This window comes from Lactuca saligna, chromosome 4 (assembly GCF_052625555.1).
Source record: "Lactuca saligna cultivar CGN05327 chromosome 4, ASM5262555v1, whole genome shotgun sequence".
NCBI classification, from domain to species: Eukaryota; Viridiplantae; Streptophyta; class Magnoliopsida; order Asterales; family Asteraceae; genus Lactuca; species Lactuca saligna.
The window spans coordinates 93,351,365-93,373,166 of NC_136420.1; the positions used below are offsets into that span (position 1 = coordinate 93,351,365).

A 21,802-nucleotide genomic window follows, 5' to 3' on the forward strand; every position below is an offset into this window, starting at 1 on the left:
TAAAGGATATCCTATTCTATGGAAAAGATCATGAGGATGCATTCAAGCATTTAGATGAAGTGAATGACATTACCGATTACTTCAATATCCCGAATGTTAACAGAGATACTGTCTTGCTAAGGATGCTTCCCGTTACCTTTAAAGGAGTTGCAAAGGATTGGTTAAAAGCACTTCCGCCTGGTACAATCACTACTTGGGCTCAAATGCGTGACCAGTTTCTTGACCAATTCTATCCACCATCCAAGATAGCTAAACTCAAGAAGGCAATAGCTAATTTTGAGCAAAACCCAGGGGAGTCACTTTACAAATCATGGGAGCGTTACAAAGGGTTGTTAAGGAATTGTCCTCAACATGACCATAACATTCAACAAGAAGTGTCCATATTCTATGACGGGGTTAATGTATTGACAAGACAACTCCTTGATTCTCAAGGACCGCTTACGAAGAAGAACCCGGACAAGGTCAAGGAATTGGTTGAAGAATTTGCAAAGAATTCTCGTGAATACCACAATCCAAGTAATGAAAGCATGAAAGGAGTTGGGGGTGCACATTCTAACGAAATGGTTGCTATGATGGCGATGCTTAACAATATGGATAGGAGATTGACCCAAATGGACCAATCAATTCATGCAATTCGAGTTGGTTACGAGAGATGTAGTGGCCCACATTTGACAAAAGATTGCAACATGGATGAATATAGGAACAAGAAAGGTCAAGTTTGCTATTTAAGTAGAGATAAATACGATGAAGACTAGAGAAAACCAAAGAAAGAGTGGCTGCCATACGAAGAATACAAGAAGCAAAAGGAAGAGAAATATAAGCAAACTAGTCGAGGGTTCTACCAAAAAGAGCAGCCACCAACCGAGAAGAAAGTGGACTTAGAAACCATGTTGACCTGGTTCATGGAAGCATCCGAGAGAAGGCACAGAGATACCGATGCAGTGCTAAAAGAACACATGAATATGATGAAGGAACAACACAAAAAGATGATTGACCAGCAAGCTTCATTACGAAATCATCAAGCATCGATTCAAAGTTTAGAAGTCCAAGTTGGTTAACTTAATACTTTGGTTAATAACACATTGTGTTCACAATCACCCGAAAAGAAAGTTCAATCTCACGTCATGGCCATTGATACTGAAGAAGAGGCGATTTATGAATTCTTAGAAGCACTAGAAGTGGAGAAAAGGCCATCTGAACCAAAGCCAGAGAAGTCCAAGCTAAAAAACGAAGAAGTTGCTGAAATGCTAGATTCACGTCGTGAGCTCGATAAGTTCATGACATGGGATCCATCTGCACAGAAAAAAATCGTATATGTTCCAGCTTATAAACCGCCTTTGCCATTCCCGTCTCGAGCACATCTTAGCCCACCGTAAAGGAAACATCTGGAATTTATTGAACAATAAAGGGTATTCCTATTAATACTCCTTTCATTGATTTGCTTTCGAAAATTCCAGAATACGCAAAGTTCCTCCAAGGCTTAATAGACACTCGTCAGCAACTAAAGAAGAATTCTAAGGTGATTCTAAGTGAGCAAATCTCAAAGGCTATATTAGGAGATTTGCCCAAGAAGATGGGAGATCCTTGACGCCTCACTCTTCCATCTGAGTTTGGTAATAAGTTGAAGACATATGCTTTAGCCGCATCTGGGGCTAGCATTAATTTGATGCCTTTCTCGTTTTATCAAAAGTTAAATATTCAGAAAATGAAGACTACAAAGATGACCATCCACATGGCCAATCGTTCGGTGATGCAATCAAGAGGAATTATAGAAGACATCCTTATTAAAATTAGGAGATTCTTTCAAAGTATATATTGTGGTATTGGACATGAAAGAAGATCTCGATGTTCCGATTATTCTTGGTCGCCCGTTACTTAACACAGCTGGAGCTTTAGTTGATATACGCGAATCTAAGCTTACCTTGAGAGTTGGAGATGATAAAGAAAGTTTTGGAATGGAAGATGGATTTCAAGGATATGATGGTAAGGGTGAAGTGTTCAATATTAATGAAGATAATGAACTTGAAGAATTGGAAAAGCTTATGGAAGAAGAAATCAAGACAATCGATCAAGTCTAGCCCACTAAACCAAGGGCATTCGTTCATTTTTTCGTTGAACTCATTACTTATACAAAACTAACATCTTGGATAAGTAAGGAAAGTGATGACATGTTTAGTGATGGAGAGGAGGTTACATCAAAGGAGACTAACCCAATGTTGAAGGAAGAGGTGGATATTATAGAGCTTAAAAATGAGGAAAAATTGAAAACTCAAGGGATCAAATGCAAGCTCGATGGAAATGAAGTCAAGTCTAAAAAGGAGAATTTTAAAAAGGCGTATATTCATCGAGTGAAAACTTATAAGAGGGTTCATATTGAAATGAATCGAGATTGATAAGGAGTTGGTTAATGATGCTCGAACATGTACTTGTTTTGAGTGGCGTTTTAAGGAGCAGAAGATCCTGATGGTGGATTCATCTGAAGATTCAACGTAGGAGGCACGGAGTCCAACTCATGACTCCTAAAAAAGAAGCGCTTCTTGGGAGTCAACCCGAGTTTGGTTTGTGTTTTCTTTCTTTTTCTTTTTGCATTTTTAGCTTTTAGTAAATCGATCATGTCATCCGAATCACTTTATGCACAATATAATACTGAGTGTAGGGTCCCTAAAAAGATTAAGTGATAATGATAGACAAATTTGGAGTTTATAATAAATTTCATGATCAGACAGTATTCACGACGTGAATCATTATGATTCACGACATGAGTCCACGTTGAACGGACAATTTACTCCTTAGCGCATTATTAGTCTAGCCCACTCCATGTTACAGTTTTAGATTATTGAATGGCCCAATTTTACAGCCCACATTGAATTCACGATGTGAACCCTTAAAGATTCACGACGTGAATCCTGAAACACTCAAGACCACAGATTTAAGATAGAATCCAATTGACCTAATTCCTTTCTTATTCCCCACGAAGTGAACGTGTTCTTCTGGTCCCCCCCCCCCCCTTCGCGATTGCTGCTGATTTCTTTATTTATTCATCTTTTGCATACGTAATCTTCCAAACTAGGTAATTTAATCTTCTTTACATTGATTATTATTGACTTATTTGCTAGATTTAGGGGCTAGGGTTTCCATTTGACTTGAAAGTAAAATTGTTACCCTATCTATGTGAAGTTGTTGTTGCATGTGCGTGTGATGAGTTTGAAATGGCCTTAGGAGTAAAGCCCATTGACATTGTTGACCTGATTTGAGTCAAGATATGTCCGATTATGGTTGCTGCGTTACGAACTCACGACGTGAATCTTTATGGAGTCACGACGTGAATCCTAGGACTTGACAACTTCAGTTCTGTTTACTTCTAATCTTTTTTTATGTTTTTGTTGGCTGTGTTTTATGTTTATTTATGCAGAAATGGCTCCTAGGAGGGAAGTACCAACTAGAGTAACGGGTTTACACCCGTTTTACAATTTCCCAACAACTACACCCCGAGAAATTTTGACACGATCGAACAATCGGTTAGGGTGGCTTTACAACAGGGAAATTGCAGTTGCACCCACCATCAACTGGACACGGTTGAGGGAAGTTGGACTCATAGATAGGATGTCCCCGTTTTTGACCAAAATGTTTATTGCAAACGGTTATTCTTTCACTTGCTCGGGATGGCTCAACCTTTTTTGCATCCAAGAACAGGTTTATAAGGAGTTTTGTGTTGAGTTTTTCTCAACAGTTACATTCCAAGAGAATGTCCACAGCCCCCTTTATCAACAAGCTTTGGTGTTCTGTCTCGGGGGTGAGTACCGGGAATGCAGCCTCTTGGAATTTTCTTGGAGGGTGGGGATATATAATCCCCAAGAGGCTATGACTGTCGAGTTTGGCATGTTTTTGAGGGATGAAGATAGATGGTACGAAGATGGTACTGTTGGGATTGCTTTCTGGCATAATATTGCCTCTAGAACATTTAACTCCAGAAGATCCCCCAAGAGCAGCATTCGTCCTCCTATCCACTAAGTACTACACCAATTTATCACTTTCTCCGTCAATCATAGAAGGCATGGGGTCAAGGTGAAAAATTAGAATTTATTCTTTTTATGGTGCATTTTGCAGCCGGGAGTGTGTTGCAACATTCCCTATTTTTTGGCATGTTTTCTAGATGACTTTGTTGTTAGTTATCGTCCCGGGAGCCCTATTTGATTGAGGGCATTTTATTACACGTTTGGCCCGGTCTTATGGTCTTCTTGTTCCCGGCATCACTCGTTCTTTGACTTGCATGGAGGGGAACGAGTTTACTATGGGGTATTTGGAGACGATGAGAGTTGTTTGGAACTTTATATCTCATTGGGGTATTTTTCCATCAGATGATGAGGGTGGTGAGCAGTCGGGTGACCAACCCAAACCACAGCAAAGGCCAAGGCGGAGGAACGTAAGGAGGTTGAAACTGAGCCTAAATCGGGATCGGGACCTGGCAGTCAGTGTGGGTCAGCTGCATTGGATGACAAGATTATGGAGATTCTTTGTGAGGAGGTTGTGGCTATTGTCTGGGATCAAATATTGGATTTGTTTGGGTATATTAAGACCGCGATGATGCAGATCTTTGATGACAGATACACATCCATTGTTGAGACTGTTCCTGTTGCAACCTCCACAACCATTGCAGCTGGAGGTGTTTGTTCGAGTCGGGTTTTTTTTGTATCGGCGCTTCTACAATACAAAGCCCCTGACTTTTGATGGAGTGCAGGACCCGATCATAGCCATGAGGTGGCTGTCTGATGTTAATGGATACTTTTTCACCTGCTCATGCCTAGCTGACCAGAAGGTCAGGTGTGCTGTAAATCTCCTAAGGTCCGAAGTGAAGGATTGGTGGAGAATTGTTACTAGTTCATTTTCCGCTGAGCAGAGAATTGTTGTGTCTTGGGAGCAGTTCTCGGAGATGTTCCACTCTCGATATGTGTCATTGGTGGAGCATGAGAGGTTGGCTCAGGAGTATCTGTATTTGAGGCAGGGGTTGGAGTCGGTTACGAAGATCACCAAGATGTTTACTGAGAAGGCCATGTTTTGTCCTAAGTTTGCTACATCTGAGCAGGCTCAGATGACCTGTTACTTGAGTATGCTCAAGACATAGATTCGTCAATTTGTATCAACCTAACTCTATGGTTCTTTGTTGGAGTTATAGGATCTCGCTAGGTGGCGTGAGATTGAGATTGAGTTACAGACAAATGGAGCAGAGACCGGCGTCGGCGCAGTCACAGCTTGTGTCGAAGCGGTTTAGGGCCGCTGATTCTAGATCGGGGAATCATAAGGGCAAAACTTGGGGAAAGTGCGGTAAGGTGCATGATGGACCTTGTTGATCATCTTCGGGATGCCACAAATGTGGAAAGCAGGGTTATATCACGAAGGACTGCCAACAGTAGGCAATTATAAATCCTAATACAAAGCAACACTTGAGTCTTCTGGTCAAGTCAATGTCCAGTCAAGGTCAACAAGTCAACCTGGTCAACTCAACTAGTGTTATATGATAGGTATTTCTTTATCTTTAATAATGTACAACTATAATTCCTAATACAAAGCAACACTTGAAAGTTCCAAATGTTCGAAATTTAACACCCTAACATGGTTTAGGGAAGTAACAGCTCTATAAAGTACTATTAAGTACCCTTTGGGGGTGTTTAACACTCAAAATAGGATGTAACTAAGTCTAAAGCCCTTGCTCTATGAAGAAAAACATTAATAAAGGCTCCCGATAAACTCTCTCTCAATCTCTCCCTCTATATCTCTCTATCTCTCCCAAATCTCTCTAAGTATGTGAAATCTCTCCCAAATCTCTCTGAGTATGTGAAATCTCTCCCAAATCTTTCCAAGTATGTGAAATCTCTCCCAAATCTCTTTATGTACCTTCCTCAGTCGAAAATAGCCCAAAACCGATGGAGAAAACCCAAAAGGACCCTCTTGGTCCTAAACCTCTCGTCCGGAACCCTCTTGATCCTAAACCGCTCGTCCGGAACCCTCTTGAGCCTAAATCTCTCGTTCGGAACCCTCTTGGTCCTGAACCCTCTTGGTCTGGAACCCTCTTGGTCCTGAACCCCTTGTCTGAAACCCTCTTGGTCCTGAACTTCTTGTCCGGAACCCTCTTGGTCTGGAACACTCTTAGTCCAGACACCTTCTAAGGAACCAGGAGGAATTGCACTTCGGAACTTCCCTTGCATCAGACAACCTCGCATGACTCTGGAAGGATGAGCTCCAGAAGACCTCGCCTCACATCACTTTGGAAGGGCTAGTTGGCTTCGCATCTTCGGTCCGGACATCCGGATTTGAGCAACCGGCTTCAAAAATGCACTCCAAAACCCTCTTGGTCCTAAACCTCTTGTCCGGAACCCTCTTGGTATTGAACCTCTTGTCCAGAACCCGCTTGGTCCTGAACCTCTTGTTCAGAACCCTCTTGGCTCGGAACCCTCTTAGTCCGGACACCTTCTAAGGAACCAGGACGAATCGCACTTCGGAACTTCCCTTGCCTCGGAAAACCTCGAATGAATCCGAAAGGATGAGCTCCAAAAAACCTCGCCTCGCATCACTTTGGAAGGGTTAGCTGGCTTCATATCTTCGGTCCAGACCTCCAAATTTAAGCAAACCGCTTCAGAAATGCACTCCTTTGCTCCAGGTCTTGAAGAATGACTCTAGAATCCTTCTCAAGCCCTTCGAACCCCCGCAGGAACATGATTCCACTCCGGATTTTTGTTATTTTTGGACTTTTTCTTCTATTTAGGATATTTTGTCTTTGGGAATTCCTCCAAACTCGTATTTTTCATGTCCTAGACCTCTTAAACCCCTATTTTATGCCAAAATTAATTATTTTAAACATATTTATATAAAATAAAACCCAATATTTTTAAAGAGATTTTTAGAGGATAAAGGGGTTTGACTTTATGATGTGATGTAAATCTCCCATTTTCCGATGCAAATCTCAGTAAAACACACATTACCCATGGATAATAAGCTTTACACAGCAACCCTCCATGCAAGTGTTAAGTCACCTTTATCCTCCACTTTAGATACGTGAACTCCTTTTTCCTCCCCAAGTTCCACTTCTTGCATTTACATGCATTAAACTTCTAAGAATACTCTCAACTCCTTCAAGTTTCAAGTTCATCCCTTCAAAGGAAATTTCCAGATTTATTTGGTAAGTATTTTATCCTATTTGAATAATTATACTTCACATTATTCTAAGATTTCATTATATTTACACACAAAAATTGTTCTTAGAAACCTCTAAAGATTTAAGAATCTTCCAAGTTTTGGAGCTTGTAAACTTCCTCATCACTCTTCAAATCACCCAGCATGCTAACCAAGGTGAGCTTCATACCCTACCTTTTACAATGTTTTAGTGTTTTTGGGGGAGAGTACAAGTCAAATCTTGTCTAAATCCTTGAATAATTGCATGTATACGTATGTTTGGAAGTGTGTGTGAAATATTATTAAATTATTATCTTAGTAATATTCTCATGCACGTAAGTGTTCACAACTTCACAAAGAACAGAGGATACTTTATGTACAAAAGAGCCACCCAACTTAATCCCTTTATCTATGCTTTCATCGCTATAGATAAAAAGTTATAAAAAAGGACCTTGATAAGTTGATACTATCTCTAGTAATTATCGAAAACGGGAACTTTGTGACTATTTGCAAACTATTAGGGATTATTTATAAATATTGATAAATAATTTCACCAAGGAAATACACAAATGAAGCCTTTATGACAAAAAAAAACTCGCATGTCATAAAGTTGTCGTCATGAACTCACACAAGTCAAAGTTATATATAAAGCACAACTTGGCATTTTCCGACAAATTTAGCCACACATAGTATTTTATAAAGAAAAAAAGGCCTGTTTGCCAGCTTTAAATAATATTGGATCATTATGCTAAATATTTCAAAGTGGATTGATTTCATTAAACGAAACGAACGAAATGAAATATCTGGTTATGACTACAACTATTATTATATATTTAGTAAATAATGTTTTTCACGTTATGCTCAAAGATCGGTTTGTATTTTAGACAGACAAATCTTCACAATACATATATTCATACAATATTTTACGCTGATATTGTCATATTTATACATATTTTAGGCAATATTTATTTACATTTCTATTGATATTTGGATATTTTCATAGAATAATGGTACTTATGAGTTTAAATTGTTATTTTGCTGCCAAATAGAAGCATCTTCGAAGATAGGGACTGAAATTGATAAAATATGAAACTTTGGAGGATTGAAGAAAAGAAGAATGGAAAATCACCCAAAAGACGTACTCACGATGTAAAAAGTCATGGTTCACGACGTGAGTGGAGAGTTCTAGAAGATATGCATGCGGGTGGAATAGTCCTTGCCGAACATGTTTATCCCATATTCACGACGTGAATCCTTATGGTTCACAACATGAACTCGGGAAATCAGAAAACTATAAATTCCCTTGACCATTACGACTTGAGGACTTTTTGGCTAATTGAAGGATTTCTAGAAGATGATTTTTAGTAGAGGAAAAGTTCTGGAAAATGGTATTGAACACAAAAGGAGTAGAGGTTCATAATTTAGTTTACTTATTTGATACTTATGAACATGTTTGCCTATTTAGTTTGTGTTTGTTTGTTAGTTGCTATTATGAGCAGCTGAATCTAGCTACTCTTGTTTAGCTAGATGAAGCTTCTAACTTATGAATAGCTTAATTTTACATGGATTTGTTTAGTTGGTAAATTGCTTGTATTTGATTTATTGTTACCTAGCATGCTTATGTGTGTTTCTTTAGTTGCTTAATTTCATGTTTTGTGTAGCTTAGTCACCATTAACTGCATGAACTTGTTTACCTGGTGATTTAGTGAACATTAAATTGTTAGAGCTAGGATTGACCAATCTTAGTTAGTAATTAAAGTGAATAAATTTAGTTGTTCTAGAGAACGTAGATTATGACTATAATTGCATTTGCATAATAAATCTTACGTAGCATATTCATAATCATAAATGGTTATGTGTTTAATTGTGTGTGATCATACATAGTTCTACATGAATTAATTAATTATTGGTAAAGTTAGACTTAAATTACTAATATAATAATAACCAACTTGATAATCCATAATTATTAGCAAGCCATAAGGACGAAGTGGATTCGAACTAAATAAGAGTGTTTTTACTTATTGATTGAATTTTAGTTAAGTTCATCTGATCTTGTAAAATCAGGAAAAAAAACTTGTTAAACTTGTTAATTTGATAGCAATTAGGTTAATTAGTAACACTATTCCCAGTCATCGATACCCGACTTACACAAGCTATACTATAATCTGACTAGGTATACTGCCTATATGTGCTTATTTAGTCTAAGTTTGTTAGGTTATAAATATTAAAATTAGTGGGTACTTTTGTACACGTAAAGTTTTTGGTGTCGTTGCCGGGGAACGACTTAGTTAATTATTAGTTTGTTTGCTTTAAATTAATCAATCCTTTTTGTAGAGTAAAACCTGCACGAAGTTACTTTTCTGCTTTAATTTTTTTTTCTGCATTAGAGGACTCACGACGTGAACCTTTAAGATTCACGATGTAAGAACTGAAGTTCTTAGTTTTGTTTATTGTTGTTCGTCTTTCTTAGTTCAGTTTTACGTTTTATCTTTTTGTTTTATTTTAGGAGTTCATGACCAGAGGTTCTAACACACCTTTGGTGCCACCACTTGAAGATCCTGAGTCTGTAGTTCACAAAAATAAGAATAAGAGCGTGAAAGAAGATAAAACACCAAAGAAAACGCCTTTACAAGAATTCAAGTCAGTGTTCTCAAAGAAGTCATGGAAGAAAACAGGGGAGTCAAGTTCATCTTCAAAGAACAAGAGCAAGCTTGAACACTTAGATCAAATACTTGTACGAACCGAGTCCGAATACGATACCGAGCCTAAATTTGAAGAACATACAAGTGAACCCGAAGTTTTCTGGATTTCTAAACTATCATCAAAGTTTTTATACGAAAATGCTTATGAACTCACCAACAAATTTTCTGTTGACACTTTTCAAACGACTTGTACTCTCAGGAAATCAATAAGCAAGTTACGGATCGCAGACTCAAGATTTATTTGATGTATTTTGGAAATTTGCTTACTGATGTTTCTTTTGTGTAAACTGAGAACATAAACATGATGTAAAACAATGTAAGCTTGTTATATTGATGTATGATGTTTGGATTTGCTTTGCTTCAATTATATACAATTGTTATGATACTACACAATGACGTTGCCCACCTCCGGACATTTCTACCGTTCTTGTTCGGGGGTGCGACACATACTTTGTTATCATTGTGACCAGGTGGGCCATATGAAGGCCCAATGTCCCTTGCTTGTTGTTAGACCAGCGCAAGCTCGAGCGCTGGCTACTTTGAGGATCACTGATAGGAGTCAGGGCAGGGTGGATCCCTTGAGGGCTCGAGGTCACGCTTTCCAACTCACCACCGAGGAGGCCAGAGCAGCCCCAAATTATATATATATATATATATATATATATATATATATATATATATATATATATATATATATATATATATATAATTTAGTTGATATCACACAAATAAAATTACAAGATATTTTATTTATAGGGTAAAAATGTTTTAAACATTATTAACATTTTAAAAAGCAAATGGTGATATTTAATGTTCAAAATAACAGTAACAACCTCAGGAATATCAATATAAAATGACATTATCTTGATTATGTCCTCACCTGATCCTTTATGTAACATCACAATAACATTTGGAATTAGGTTGTCTATACGTATATCAATTTATTCCTCGACATCATTGTTGCTCGATATCAACATGACATGTTCTTGTCACAAAAAAAGTATGTCATAAAGATACTATGCAGGGCTAATATGTTAAATCTCAAACTTGCTTGCACGTCGGCTTACATCTTGGCCAACTCCATACATCCAACCTTGTTGTCTTAGATTGATCCTTTTACTATAACCTAGTTTTAGCATTGTAGTCCCTTACTTTCACTAGGTCCGATATAGGGATGAGCAGTTTGTCCCAAATCCCGATCCCGTACCGGAACTGGTACTGAACCGTACCGAATTAAAAAATACGAGATGGTACTTGGTACTCCAAATACATGAAATTCGGGAATCGGTACCGCGGGTACCAACACTAGTACCAAGTACCAGTACCATTCCCGGTACCAGTACCGGTAACGTTAATTTGGTTTGGTACTCTGAATTAACTTTCGATCAAATTCGGTATTCGGGAAATCGGGAACGGGAAGGGTCGGTACCGGTTCCGCCCCACGCTCATCCCTAGTCTGATATCACCTATACAGTTTAATAGATATGCCTTCATATACATTATCCTCAATAGCCTCAATTCATAAAACTTAAGAGAATCATACGCTACTTATGAAGTACAACCACCTATTAGTTGTAAAATTTTCCTCTTCTGCTCGTAGAATCACAGCCTACTCCGATGTGGATTGGGTTTGTTGTCCAAACACCAAACAATCCACATTTGGGTATTATGTGTTCCTCAGAAACAAGTTTCTATTATGGTCTACGAAATGAAAGAGCACCATTTCTCGGTCCAATGGTGTTGCCAACATTGTCATTGAAATGTGTTTGGTTCAATATCTTCTTCGTGAGGTCTACAAACCATCTAACGACACCACCATTATCTATCATGGTAATGTTCGAGCAATCTACTTAGCTAACAACTTGGTTCATCATCACAGAACTAAGCATATCAAGATAGATTTTCACTTTGCTCTTGAAAAGTTTTCTTAGAACAAATCAAGGTGTTACATGTTTCATCTTCATCTCAGTAGGAAAATGTCTTCACAAAGAACATGTAGTCCACCTTATTCCTTGATTTTAGGTCCATCTTAAATGTTCTGCACATACGCCCCAATCAAACTATGAAGGGTGAGAATAGGGGTTAGTATACACCTACTATTAATTTCATTTAGATTATATATGTATTTAGCGGATAATGTATAGTCTGGTACTCGACATATAAACCATTAAGTTTTTTAAAATACGATTATAACCTAACATCGTTTTTTATGGGTTTTATAGATAAAAAAATCATATTTTTAACATAGAACCCCAAATTCACATACAACCTAAAAGATCTATGTTCTTACTATGATATGCAAACAACAATTTGAATTCAAGAACCCTAAAGTACATTGTTATTTTCGATTTAAGAGAAGGGATAATAGAAAACATACATTTTAGTTTATTATTCTAAATAAACTAGAATTCCTTCTTTGTAGAACTTCAAAAAGCCAACACCATAAATCTCATGCTTCTAATGGCTTACACTCAAACCCTAGTAGTTAGAGGCTAAAGATGAGAGAGAAGAAAGGAAAGGATTTTCATAATTTCTTTTGGAATTATGCGTGCCAAAAATATGAACCCCAAAGGGGGTTTATATAGTTTACTAGATGGGCTTGGATAAGGCAGTTTTTCTTACATAGAACTTATCCCTTGTGCTTTACCCCAAGTTTCCTTAGAGCCCAAGAAAAGCTCTAGAAATCATCAAGAATCTGTCCAACCCTCTTGGGTGGTTTTAGAATTAGTCAATGCTCAATCTTTTGAGCATTGTCACATTTAGTCATTTTACCTTTAACTATTCCAATTAATCCCAAAATTAATTCCAATTAATTTTTAATTAAACAATATAGTTTGGAATTAATATACTTTTCTCAAAACATATTAATAATTTATTTATTTTGATTTCTAACTAATTTATTAATCATATAATAAATTAATAAATTTATCTCTCTCTCTCTCTCTCTCTCTCTCTCTCTCTATATATATATATATATATATATATATATATATATATATATATATATATATATATATATATATATATATATCCAAATAGCATTCCAGTCTCTTACTAGGTTTTGCCTAATCTATCTATCGCCCACTTGAATAAGTCTATAACTAAATTACAACATCCAAATTAAGCAGCAAAGTGTGTTTTCCGAAGCAACTGTCGAACTCTGATCTAAACAGACATTCGTCCTTAAATAAGTGATCAAATATTCCTCTATTCTACTAGATATCATACAAACATGAGATATGGATTAGATTCAATCTCACTGTCCAAGTTTTTTTCCCTGATTTTTGATTTGTGATGACGATATAAGACTTCAAGAACACATCAATTGAGCCCTAGTTTGGCCCAACACTACAAGTCAGTACCAAATCACCGAGGGACAAAAGATATCACTTTTCTCATTAGGGTAAAAGGAACGAATAAGCTTTGACTTATATGCTTGTATCATTTACTCAGAAAATCATACATGACACTGCGTTTTATAAATCATGTTACTGATGAGTTTTCATAGTACAATGAATAACCGACTTGTAATTATCTTATTTCATGAAAGTTTTAATCTTTGTGGGAATATATATATATATATATATATATATATATATATATATATATATATATATATATATATATATATAATTTTTGTTATACTTTAATTAATTGCTGGTTTTAATATGTATCATTTTGTGTAATTTTTTTTTATTATTTTTGGTTGTGAGAATGGATAATTTCTGTATTTGTAACAACTAAAATTAAAAATTTAAATCTTAATTACAAATGTTTGTTCTATTTCTTTGTCATCTCATTCCATTATATCCAAAACAACCCTAATATTCTACTGTACACTTTAACAACTAAAATATAGAAACCTCTGTCAGGAGATGCACCAAATTATTTAAGAGAATCTAGAGGTAGAAAAGCACAGTTTCATATTTTATTTTTAAATGATATCCATTTTTTTCACATCTTTTGCTCATGTACCAAGGTTATCTTTTGCTCATGTACCAAGGTTATGAACTTTTATTTTGGAATGCACTCTATTTGCCATATAACCACCATTTGTTGGCACAATCCAATTAAAAACGATAACCCTACCAACTCATGGGAAGCATGGTCTCGTCACTAGTTAACAATTAATTTCAAGATTGTATATTTTAATCAGTTTTACAACACATTAAATCTAAGAATTGGTGTGGGTTGATTATATGATTAGGTGCTTTGACATTCTTGCATGCGCTGGGCTTTCTGTTGCATAGAATTTGGTTGGTGCACCTTACTCTTTTCTCTAATTTCAAATACTCCATTTTCGATAAATCACTAGGCATTTTCAAATTTCAAGGACTAATGCGAAGTTAATATTTATATCATTTCTCAAAAGTCTTTGCTAAATAAAAAAAAATACAATTAAAGTTTGCAAGTTCATCTTATGATCTTAAGTTCATAGTAAACCGGTAACCATAAATAACATAATATCGACTAGACACAAATAGAAAACTGTTGGATAGTAAAAATAGAATATGATTTATGATGTAATATTTTTCATGTACTATAATAGTATTAGCGACGCCGCAATTGGCTTGTAGCTAATAGCCACTTGTCATCTCTAATACTGTCGTCTCTAATACACGTCGTCCCTAATACACCACTATCGTCTCTAATAGTGTCGTCTTTATTAATTTTCCGGCCACCGACAAGAGTTTTTCCGGCAATACTCGCCGGAGGTCCTCGTTGTCGCAATTGATCGTAGTCGTCTCTAAAGGCGTCGCTGTTAATGTTTTTTTTTTTTTTTTTTTGAGAAAAAACTTATCTTTTATAATATTAATTTATACATATTATAAAATGCAGTTTTGATAAAAATACATAAATAAATACATACCACATTAATACATAAATAAATACATACCACATTATTTAATAACATCAAACATAACATATTCCATAAACAATTTTCCAAACAAACATCAAACATACCATATCTAATAAATCTCAAACAAACATATAATATATATATATATATATATATATATATATATATATATATATATATATATATATATATATATATCATACATAAACTATTTTCCAAATCCAAAATAACATCCTCCATATCATAAAACAAGAAATACTAGTTGTCTTCGTCTTCCCCACCGTCCTCCCCATCGTTGTTTTCCTCGTTGACTTGGTTTTTAAACGAGCGAATAATGTCTCCAATGGCCGTCACAAATGTCGGGTTTTGAAGAAAAACATTCATATCAACATCCTACAATAAAGTCACAAACAAATTAAGTCATGAACAATTCAACAAACAATCAAACTATCAAAGCACCAAATCAATTAAGTCTTTAACAATTTAACAAACTACCGAGCTACCAAAAATTACTACAAATACATTAAGTTCTTAACAATATAATAAAGCAACCAAATTCTTTAACAATTTAACAAGTACATGTGTTGGTTGCGATGTTTGTGACTGTGACTACCATTGGGATGGAGCACTTGTACCCGCAGCTGAAGAAGCTTTAGGCCCAATGCCTCTCACATGTCCCCCTCGAGTACCCAACACCTTCTCAAATATTGCGATCCAATCAATGGTGTCTGAATTACCACCAGAGTCGGCTATGTGATGAGTCTGTAGAGCAACCTCAGCAACTAAGACATTTTGTATTTCACAAAGATTGTTAACATACATTAAAACTAACAAAAAAATTCAACAATCTACTTCATTTTTATGTAATAATAACTTACATATTGCTCTTCAACCGAAGGATCAACAAATTCCCCTCTTTTATTTACATGCGCACGATGAAATACTTCAAGTCTATTCAAATTCTGTTTAACATTACAAAATATGTATTATTTGAATAAACATTAAAAAAATATGTTATAACTGAATAGACATTATTGTAACATACTTTCTTGAAACAAGCACTACCATACCTGCACGTCCCTCCACGATTCTTCACTACTTGCTTCTTCCGACATTCTTTGTTTCTAGCGGATCGTTTTTTATGTTTTTCTATTAAGAAATGGTCAATAGCAGCATTCCAACGCTGCTGATCCATACCCCTAGGGGCTTGAGCCCTTGCTGCCTCCACATTCCCTACAAAATCATCAAAATGGTTTTTTGCAATATTTTTGTGGCCTCTATACCGCACACATATCCGATTGTTCAGTGATGCCCAATAAGTTGAAGTCATGTGATGATTTGTAATCGCGTCAAAATCAAACCATCTCTACAAAAAAAAATTAAAAATGAATCAAAATTAAAAAATATTAAATATATAACTTTATAAATAATTTATCGAAAGATACTGCAACATTCCAACCCTTTCGGCTTCAGAAATCTCTGTCCATGTGTCTTTATTAAAACCGATGTCCTGCCACATATAGCTCCCAACCTCCCGAATGAAACATTCGTACACCTCCCCAATCGAAATGTTAGTATTTATGTCGAATACTATCTTAAGAGGCCGTTCACCGTTAGCTTTATAGCGTTTGTGTATTTTTTTTATTTACCGCCATGCCTCTTCGTTTCGGAGGCACCACTGCATAAAAAGATATTAGTTAGAATAATTTTTTATATACATACAATGTGAAATACAATGAATTAGAATAAATCTTAATTACCATCATTTTTGTGATCACCCAAACCTCCACCGAACGGATGTGATGTCTCGTCACCATCATCGCCTCCATGACCCATCACAGCAGCCATGAGATGGAGCAATGCAATCCAAAAAATTAACATCCTCAAAAATTATAACACAATATGAATATATATATATATATATATATATATATATATATATATATATATATATATATATATATATATATATATATATATATAAATATGATTACAACAAATACAAACCTTATTTTACTAATTAAATTTAAAAATATTTTTTTAATCATTCTCACCCCCAAACACTTTAGTGTCTGCCGATACATCACTATCATAATCAGTCTCGCAATCAGACACCTTATTGATGATACTCATCGGTGGGTCAACTTCAATATCATCTTCAACCGATTGAAAATTTTGAAAGTACTGGCTAAAGTCAATTGAGAGAGTGAAATTAGAAAAAGCATTACTAAGAACGACATCGGTTGAATCATTGTCGACATTTTCAATGGGATCATGATCAACATCATTCATCGGTAGATCCCAAATTCTTCTATGATTAACATTTTCAACAACCCACCGTTGGGTGTCATTTTCGTCACTTGGAGAAGGTTCTTGGATGTAAAATACTTTCTTGGCCAGCGTAGCAAATATGAGTTGATCTTTGCTACTCAATTTGCGTTGTGGGTCGATACTGGTGAAATTATTATTATATTTAACTCCTGCAGTATCGAACCACTTGCAATGAAAAAGTACGATGGAATATTTATGAGGATAATGCAACTCGATAATCTCTTCTAGCTGACCATAATATTTCTTCTTATTCTATCCCTCAGTTAGAACCCCCGAGTTTTGTGTTGATCATTGGGCGTCACGCATAAGTACCATATACCTAACACCATTCACTATGAAAGCAGTGTAAGTAAAGGCATGCGCATGCACACCGATTGAAAGAGCCAATAACTCCTTATTAAACTCTTGAGATTTTTGTTTTTGCATATCATAGACCTTATGAAGGAACCATTCAGGGAATTCGGTTTTTTCATCACTTTCAGGATGTAATGATTTGAATTCACTACATTGATGAAATATATATATATATATATATATATATATATATATATATATATATATATATATATATATATATATATTAAAAATGAGAAATTAAAAAAAGACAATGAATTAAAAGACAAGAACACTTACAAAATATACTTTCTGACTTCCTCACAATTATCAAGCACAAACCAATGTAGTCGTTTTCTCTCCTCTAGACTGAGATTTTTCATTTTCCTTGCTCTAGTCGGTCGACACTTAGACTGAAACACCCATAACTTTGTTTCTTCTATGACAACATCCTCGTTTCTTTCAAGGCGATTGAATCGAGTCTCAACATCTTCAAGGTATATCGAACAAAATGACAATGCCTCTTCAACGACATAACCCTCAACTATAGAACCTTCCGGCCTCGCCTTGTTTCTGACATAGTTTTTTAGTTTTTTCATATACCTTTCAAAGGGATACATCCATCTCATACATATTGGGCCTCCAGAAATAGCTTCATCAGGTAAATGCAAAACTAAATGAACCATAATGTCAAAAAAACGTAGGAGGATAGATCACTTCTAATTTGCACAATTTTTAATTATGGTTGGTTTCTCTTCTTTCATATCCTTCACCAACAATTTTCTTGAGCAAAGTTGCTTAAAAAACATACAAAGCTCTATTATTGGTGTATAAACACCTTTCCCCAAAAGACCTTTAACTCCAATGGATAACAAACGTTGCATAAGAATGTGATAATCATGAGATTTCAACCCAAGAATGTTAGTATTGGTTTCATTCACTTTCTTACTGATGTTAGATCCAAACCCATCTTGCAATTTCACATTTCTTTTAAACTTACAAAAACAAATGTGGTCAGGTTTCGTGAACGAGTAAGGTGGATGGGGTTTATGGAACTTGTTGCCATTCTTTTTCAACCATAGATTTTTCCGAATGTTCAGTTTTTTCAAGTTCGCCCGAGCATTTGATGTGTATTTAGACTTATCATTCATCAGAGAAGTACCCACAAGACTCTCACCTACATTTTTTTCAACATGCATAAGATCGAAGTTGTGCTTCAGCTCCAGAGAAGACCAATACTCAAGTTCAAAGAATATGCTCTTTTTGGACCAATTCAACTCGAAATCCTCACAATCTCTCTTAATACCAGCTCGTTGAGAAGCTACTTTACCCAGTGGACGAAACAATAAACGAGCGTGTTGCGCTTGTATTTCTTCCTCATTAAACTATCTTGGAGGACCTCTTGTCTCATGTTCGCCATTATAGTACAAACTTTTTCTCCATGCATGGTCAGCATCTAAGAACCGGCGATGACCAACATATACGACTTTATTTGATACTCGGTATGACAGAGTGTCTTCGTTGCAAGTCGAACAAGCTTTGTACCCTTGTCCGCTCCAACCGGATAAACTACTACGAGCGGGAAAGTCGTTTATTGTCCATAACAACATCGCTTTCATATTGAAGAATGTATTTGTCGCTGCATCTTTAATACGTACGCCAAAACTCCATAACTACTTCAATTCATCCACCAACAGCCTAAGGAACACATCCAAGTCCTTCCCGGGTGCTTTGGGGCTGGGAATCAACAAGGTCAACATGAAAGATGACTCTTTCATGCATAACCATGGTGGAAGATTGTAAGTGGTGAGTATGACAGGCCACATGTTGTGAGGATTACACATGTTACCAAATGTATTAAAACCATCAGCAACAAGCCCTAAGCGTACGTTTCGGGGTTCTCTCGAGAAGTTAGGATACTTCATATCAAATTTTTTCCATGAAGTACCATCAACGGGATGAATCATCGTACCATCTTTGGATTGCCTGGTACTATGCCAAATCATATCTTTAGTTGTGTGTCTTGAATAGTACAAACATTGTAGTCTAGGGGTCATGGGAAAGTATCGTAAAACCTTATGAGCCACCTTCTTACCTTTTGTATTTTCATCAACCCACCGACTCTCATTACAAACTGGACATTTTTGCAACAACTCATGTTATTTCCAGAAAAGAAAGCAATCATTTTTACATACGTGTATTGACTCATAGCCTAAGCCGATCTTTTTAAGTGTCTTTTTTGCTTCATAATGTGACGGGGGGACCCTATTTCCTTCAGGCAATGCAATTTGCAACAACTTAAGAAGCTGATAGAATGAACTACCAGTCCATTTGTTGATCACCTTGATATGCATCAGCTTTGCTAAAAAGTCAAGGGACGAAAACAAACATCCAAGATATAATTTGAATTGGATTTCCTCTAACAGCTTTTGAAATCCATCATCAACACCGCTACCTTCTGTATCTGGGTTCCTTTCGTTGCGGTTTCAATCACACCCCCCATAACATCATCAATAACATCAGCCATCTCGTTACTACGCGGTATGTCTTTGACAATCGGGTGAATTGTATTTTCGCCGTGATACTTCCATATAATATAATGTGGACTAAAACCATGTTGAAGTATATGGAATTTCATTATGGCTAGTAGTATAAATTTATTGACACTACATTTATTACATGGGCATCTAATTTGACCTTTGTTATCGACATGTGGTTTGGACCTCTCGAGAAAAGATTCGAGTCCTTTTGGAACAAGGTAGGGTTACGGTTTTCAATAGTAGTCTACATTTTATCAATAGCCATGTTGCAACTGAAACATAAGTTAGGTTTTAGTGTTTACTCTACAAGAAGTATAATTTGGATTGAATATTTATAAGGATAGAGTAATCGCTCAATCAGATGGAATAGAAAACCATACAATAAGAGATTATTCACAAGGGTAGGCTTCTAAACCCACTTTTTGAATACCTTACCTCATATGCAAATGTGTATTACATGATTAATCGTTTAAGAAAAATTCGGCAGCATTTCCCCTTAGCTCCTAAGTATATATAAAATTATATACTGAGGAGCAAAGAGAAAATAACAACCGAATATTTCTTAAACAATCAATCATGTAATACACATATGCATCCTAAATGAGATAATGTATTCAAAAAGCAGTGCCAAAACGGGAACAACCCGAAATTAATTTCTAAATCAATTTCGGGCGGGTATTTCTAGGCTTTAGATGATTTAAAAAGAATAGGCTTTATCAATTTAGTTTTGTTATTTATATCATCTTTTTTTTTCTATTTTGTTATTTTGATTTAAAAACAAGTGAAGCAACCCGAAATTATTTTTTTATTATAGCATGAAACTTTAAACGATAGTGTATATATATATATATATATATATATATATATATATATATATATATATATATATATATATATATATTATTTATATCATCTTTTTTTTTCATATTTAGATTTATCAACTTATTTTAATTTGTTTTTTATTTGTCTATTTTGAATAATTATAACATAGTAGATTTAGCGTTTTAATATTTAATTTTTTTTATTATAACATTTTACTTTAAACGATATTATATATTTGTTATTTATTTAATTAGTTTATTATGGTTTATTATTATTCTTCTTCTTTTTCTTTTTAAAATCTTTTTGACCAATTTGATTTATCAACTTATTTTTGTTTTTATTTTTCTATTTTGAGTAATTATAACTTAATAGATTTTATTTAAAACCTTTTTGAGTACTTTAAACAATTTTAATTTTTTCTATTTTGAGTAATTATAACTTTTATTTATTAATTTTGATTTATTTTTTTATTTTGAGTACTTTAAACAATTTTAATTTTTTATTTTTCTTTTTAAAACATTTTTGACCAATTTTGATTTTCTTTTTAAAACAATTTTATATATTTGTTATTTATTTAATTTGTTTATTATGGTTTATTATTTTTATTTTTCTTTTAAAAACCTTTTTAACCAATGTTTGTTTATTACCTTATAGAAAAAAAAAAGTTATCTATTATGATGTATTTATTTTAGTTTTTTAATATAGAATAAAATATATTTTTAATAATCATATGAACATTCTTAAATTTTACATATAAATTCACGCTAAACATACAATAGTTTATATATATATATATATATATATATATATATATATATATATATATATATATATATATATATATATATATATATATACACACACACATCAACTTCACATATAAATTCATCAACTCATTCATGATCAACAAGTGAAACATATCAATTTACATATAAATTCATCAATTCTTACATTATCAACAAATGAAACATATCAAACTAATCAAACTACCATGTTCCTGCATGCAATAGCTTCCATACATTCAAACATATCAATTTTACATATAC

The 21,802-nt window shown here is 34.9% G+C and overlaps 1 non-coding gene across 1 annotated transcript; it reads right to left on the minus strand.

The window, feature by feature from the left end:
- Positions 1 to 251: 251 nt before the first annotated feature.
- Positions 252 to 358, minus strand: LOC145044537 (small nucleolar RNA R71). The gene has a single exon (XR_013681486.1). It is a non-coding gene; the product is annotated as a small nucleolar RNA R71 (small nucleolar RNA).
- Positions 359 to 21,802: the final 21,444 nt, after the last annotated feature.